This window comes from Phoenix dactylifera, unplaced genomic scaffold (genome assembly GCF_009389715.1).
Source record: "Phoenix dactylifera cultivar Barhee BC4 unplaced genomic scaffold, palm_55x_up_171113_PBpolish2nd_filt_p 000092F, whole genome shotgun sequence".
Taxonomy (NCBI): domain Eukaryota; kingdom Viridiplantae; phylum Streptophyta; class Magnoliopsida; order Arecales; family Arecaceae; genus Phoenix; species Phoenix dactylifera.
Window position 1 is genome coordinate 744,766 of NW_024067680.1, and position 6,000 is coordinate 750,765.

The following is a 6,000-nucleotide window of genomic DNA, read 5'->3' on the forward strand; positions in this document are numbered from 1 at the left end:
ACTTTATAGAGGTATGATAGGTTCTTTACTGTATCTTACTGCAAGTAGGCCTGATATTATGTTTAGTGTGTGCATGTGTGCTAGATATCAGGCTAATCCTAAAGAATCACACCTAGCTGCAGTTAAGAGAATCTTTAAATACTTAATTGGAACTAAGAACATAGGGCTGTGGTACTCTAAAGAATCTAGCCTAAACTTAATAGGGTACACAGATTCAGACTTCGCTGGATGTAAGCTTGATAGAAAAAGTACCAGCGGGTCCTGTCAATTTCTAGGAGAAAACCTAATCTCATGGTTTAGCAAGAAACAAAACTCGGTTGCATTATCCACTGCAGAAGCTGAATATGTTGCAGCCGGGAGTTGTTGTGCTCAAATCTTATGGATTAAACAACAATTAGAAGATTATGGCATTAAACAAGATAAAATCCCCATTAATTGTGATAACACAAGTGCCATAAATCTCACTAAAAATCCAATTCAACACTCAAGAACTAAACACATTGAGATAAGACATCACTTCATAAGAGATCATGTATTGAATGGTGATGTGTCACTCCAATTTGTGTGTACTGATAATCAATTAGCAGACATTTTTACAAAATCCCTAAGTGAAGAGAGGTTTAGTGTGCTTAGAAGGGGATTAGGAGTGATTGATCCATCCTAGTGGGGGTTTTTCACTAGATTAATTGATTTTGATGATTAGAATGAGGTTAAAATAGAGTTTCTATGCAGTGATCATCAAATCAGTCCTTAATTAGGTGATTTTCCCTCATTTTGGCACGATTATGGCATGGTTTTTAGGTGCGTTGCCAAGGTTAGAGACGACTCGAGTAAGTTTCAAGAGCCGGCTCCTAAGGGGGAGTCGACTCGCGCATTTGCGGGAGTCGACTCGCAAAGTTGGCAGCTGAGGGGGAGTCGACTCGCACACTGTCGGGAGTCGACTCGCGCATATTCTGGAGTCGACTCGAGGTCGAGTCGACTCGCGACTCAGGGGAGTCGACTCGCAGTCGGGATCCGACTTTTTAACCCTAGGTTTGTCGTTTCGCAAACACTTTTCCTCAAGCCGCCACTGTTCACAAAGCCCTAGAGCCGACTCCTAGGTCATCCCCGATCGTCTCCAAGCCCTTTTCCCGTCGATTTTCGCCGGACATTGAGTTTCCGTCCGTTCCTAGGTCATTTCCGGTCCGTCCCGAGCTTCCTCTGTCGGTCCTTCACCGTCCTCTAGGTATTTTTCTTCCCGTTTAGGTCAAGATGCCTCGTAAGACCGTCGTTAGGAAGAGGTCCCGTCCCGAGGCCGGTCCCGAGCGGCGCTCCAAGGCGCGGCACGATCCCGCGAGGCAACCACCTCCGGATCGTTCCCCGCCTAGGGTGGTTCTCGTTAGGCCGTTGGCCGGGAAGGCCGTCACCTCCGGGAGGTTTGTCGATTTCGACTATCTCTCCCGGGAGGGGTTCACCATAGGCGATAGGCTTAGAGCCCAGGGCCTAGAGTACTTCCTCACCTTGGACCTTCCCACCTATCCTGGCCTAGTTCAAGAGTTTTACAGTACCGTCCATCGGGGAGATGGAGGTATCGAGGGCACGGTAGTAGGTGTCCCGTTGCGTGTCACAGAGGACCTCATTGCCCATATCCTTCACCTTCCATTAGTAGGGGTGGCTCCCGCACACCCTGAGGATAGAGTTGCGGCCCTTACGGTCGTCTTAGGGCATCCACCTCAGTCCTCCCTAGATGAGGTATCTGCTAGCTCACTTCCTATTGAAGTGAGAATCCTTTTGAGCATTCTGTCCAGGTCCATCTTCCCTAAGACAGGGAGATTTGATTTTGTGAATGAGAGGGACTTAGCTATTATGTCTTATATCCTTCAGGACACCCCGATCAACTTCCCAAAGCTCATTTATAGGTATATGTGTGAGCCCCTAGATAGACCTAGGCTCTCACTCCCATACGGGATGTTATTCACTCTTCTTTTTAGGCAGTACGAGATTTCCATTCCTGAGAGGGAACCCTCTCGTGCCTTGCGATGGACTGATCGCTTATGTACGGGGACTATGCACAGGATGGGGTTTCGGAAGAGAGAAGGGATCTGGGTTTAGGAAGTCCACTCTCACTGCTCAGACCACCAGACCATCACCCAGTCCTGAGCCAGATTCAGACTACCCAGACCTTCCAGACCATCCAGACCTCCCATCCACTCCTCCTGCTCCTACCACCTCTGCCGGACCTTCCTCCTCAGTTCCACCATCTATGGAGGTCCGTATTGATACAGAGCAGCTCCGGGAGCTGCGGCAGGAGATCGTCCGAGATCTGAAGGACGAGCTGCTTCGGGAGATCCGCGGCTCGGTGCCTGCTCCCCTCTTCTGCGCCCACTTCCTCTGCCCTGGTCCCTTCCTTGACAGCCGTGACTGACATGACGGCTCATGTACGGGAAGAGATCTACAATATCCGGAGTTTGGTCCAGGCCCAGTTCCATAGCATGAGTGAGGTCACGAGCTCCACTCGACAGATGCGAGAGGAGATAGGTCGTGACATGCACACCACCACCGAGGGGGCCGAGCGCTTGTCGAATGTACTCATCGACAAGCTGGACGCACTACAGACATCGGTGACTGGACTTCAGGCGTCGGGTGACAGAGCTCTCCACTACACATAGCAGAGCCACCACGTCTATTATCACGCAGCTCGACATTGTGACAGATGCAGTCACCCTCCTCATGGAGCAGAGCCGATGAGAGGAGGAGCACCATCCTCCAGAGGAGGTTGCCACATCCTCGAGAGGAGGAGCCACACCCTCCAGAGGAGGAGATGCATTCCTCGAGAGGGGGAGCTTCATCCTCGAGGAGGACATAGATGTGTTTGAGTTGTGTTTTGTCTTGCTTTGCTTTACTTATTGTATTCTCACATGTATTCACATTCATATCAATACAATGAGTAGACATTTTATCTTCAATTATGTGCCATTGATGATTGGTGTGCCATTGATTGTGTGTGATTACCTCCTTTTTGGATGATGACAAAAAGGGGGAGAAATATGTATAAAATGTGTAAAAAGGGGAGAAATATGAAAAAATATGTAAAAGAAATCAATGGAAATAAATAAAAAGATAAACTCTTAATAACACACACAAATTTGTTCTAAGTGGATTCGGTACCTCGAGGCTCATTATCTCTCTTTTTGGGGCTCCTAATGGAGTAATCTCCAGAATCTATTCAAGGAATATTCGGAGATTAGCTGAATCCTACTCAAGAACAATTTGACAGATTTTCCCTCTAAAAAGATAAAATTCAGTTCAAAAACTTCAAAGCATTAAAAGGAAATTCAGAGAATCAAAACATAGTTGAATGCATATGTTGAGGGGGAGAATCTGAATTTTAATCAAGCTAAATCATTAATGACATATAAGCCAAACAATTGATTGCATAATATGAAGGCTTATATAATTCCAAATGAAAGAGGGGAGCTTTAACTCCGAAATTTAATGTTTCACTCCTTTCAAACTTGGATAAATTAAATTATCAGACATTTGAATTCATTTATGGATTTACTTCATTGTTTTATGAGCAATTCACTTTACATATACTCAAGTTTTGTCATCATCAAAAAGGGGGAGATTGTGGAGTGATTGATTAAAACCCCATTTGATTTTGATGAGCTCAAAGCATTGAGTATATCTTGTGATTACTAATGAATTCAATTGAGTGTTTCAGTGAAAATCCTGTCCAAGTGTTTCTAGACTTGGTTCATAGTATTTTGGATAAGTTAAAAAGTCTGCATGAACCAATGTCTGAGACTCGAGTCGGACTCCCGGAGTATCACGAGTCGACTCCAAGCGTATCAAGTTCACTGGCACGAGCTCGAGTCGACTCCAGATCAGTACGAGTCGACTCCGACTGAGAACAGACAGAAGGACAGAAAGCTTCAACTCAGGAAACTGTCAACGAGTCGACTCCCGAAGTGCGCGAGTCGACTCCAATGTTCAACGAGTCGACTCCAGGGTAGTAAGAGTCGACTCCAAGAGAAACACAAAGAAAAAGTCAGAGAACGATCTTCGGACTCTGAGATTCGAGTCGACTCCCGCAGTACGCGAGTCGACTCCGAGACTGAGCGACCATCAACAGACAGAAGACCATGTTACTGCCTCTGAGATTCGAGTCGACTCACAGACAGCTCGAGTCGACTCCGAGACAAGCTTCACGTCAAAAGGCAGAAGACCAACTTTCGGAAACTGAGAGCCGAGTCGACTCCAAGGAAGTTCGAGTCGACTCCAAGACTGGATGAGCCAAAAGACAGAGAATCGGGAGTTCGGGCTCTGAGATTCGAGTCGACTCCCAGGACAGTCGAGTCGACTCGAGTGGACAAAATTCAAAATTTGGATCCACGGACTTCAGTGGATGAGCCGACTCCAAAATTGCCAGGTCAGCTCCAGAAGTTGGCGAGTCGACTCCAGGTCAAGACGAGTCGACTCCCAGTCAAGACGGCAACTTTAATTCAAATTTGGAACAGTTGCCGAGTCGACTCCGGAAAAGCGTGAGTCGACTCCTGCTACAGCCGAGTCGACTCCTGATCGCGCGAGTCGACTCCAACCCACCAACGGTCATATTGTCAGGCTGCGCAGAGTGTGCAGAACGGCCAGAAAAAGCAGAGTAACGGCTAGTTTCCGTGGGGGTTGGCTTAAATAGCCACAGAGGACTGTAGCAAGGTAGAGAACAGACATTCCACTCCAAGCATTCAAGTTTTCAAGCTCTCCAAGTGCTCTTAAACAAAAAAGGGGAGATCTGCATTTACTGCTCCAACAACTTCTTCCCAACAATCAAAGCTTCCTCCTCCTGCATTCAAGTCGACCACTCTTTCAAGAGGAGACCGGAGTTCCAGAAGCCATACCTCTTCACCAGCTTAAAAGCGTTTGAGGGCTTCTAACTCCTTTACGATTATATTGTTTTAAATCTGCTTTTTGAGAAGCTATTTTCTGTTTTCTTCTATCTCTTGTATTTACTTGATTCAATCGGGGGATTGAATCAAGGAGTTTAAGGTTGGTTGGTGAGCCAAGTTAAAACCAACGTGTGTAAGGGTTTGATTGTGAGCCCGGGAAAACAATCGGGGTTGGTTCTAGTCGGTGAGCTGGGAAAACCGACCGAGTTCGTTGTGAGCTCGTAAAACAACAAGTTTGGTTGTGAGCTTGCAAAACAACCGGCTGTAATCCAAGGGGGTTATAGTGAAATTCCCAAGTGAGACTTGGGGAGTGGACGTAGGAGCAAGGGTTAGCTCCGAACCACTATAAAACTTTATGTTTGTAGTGCATTGTCTCTCATCTTCTTCCCCGCACATTACTCACAGCACTAGCTTTAATTAAATAACTTGCTATAGTTTTAATTAATCATCCACAAAGTTTTAATTAGCCAAATTAATTTTAAAAACCCAATTCACCCCCCCTCTTGGGTTGTCTATCTGGGCAACAAGTGGTATCAGAGCCAAAAACTCTTCCACTCAAGAGTTAAAAGATCAAAATGACAACCCCATTTGGATCTTCTCACATTGAGGGTCAGTCCACCCAAAGACCCCCTTTCTTCAATGGATCTGACTACTCATACTGGAAGGCTAGGATGAGAATATTCATCCAAGCCCAAGACTATGAGATGTGGTCCATTGTAGTAAATGGGCCATACATCCCATCCATTTACGTAGATGGTGTTAAGGTACCTAAACTAGAAATGGACTGGGATGAACATGACATTTGGAAGGCACAATTAAACTCTAAAGCAATGAATGTCTTCTATTGTGCCTTAGACCGTAATGAATTCAATAGGATTTCAACTTGTAATTCAGCAAAAGAAATTTGGGACAGACTTGAAGTGACCCATAAGGGCACGAATCAAGTCAAGGAATCCAAAATAAACATCTTGGTTCATAAATATGAACTATTTAAAATGGATTCAAATGAAACAATCACATCCATGTTCACTAGGTTTACTGATATTGTCAATGGTCTAAAAAGCCTTGGCAAGAA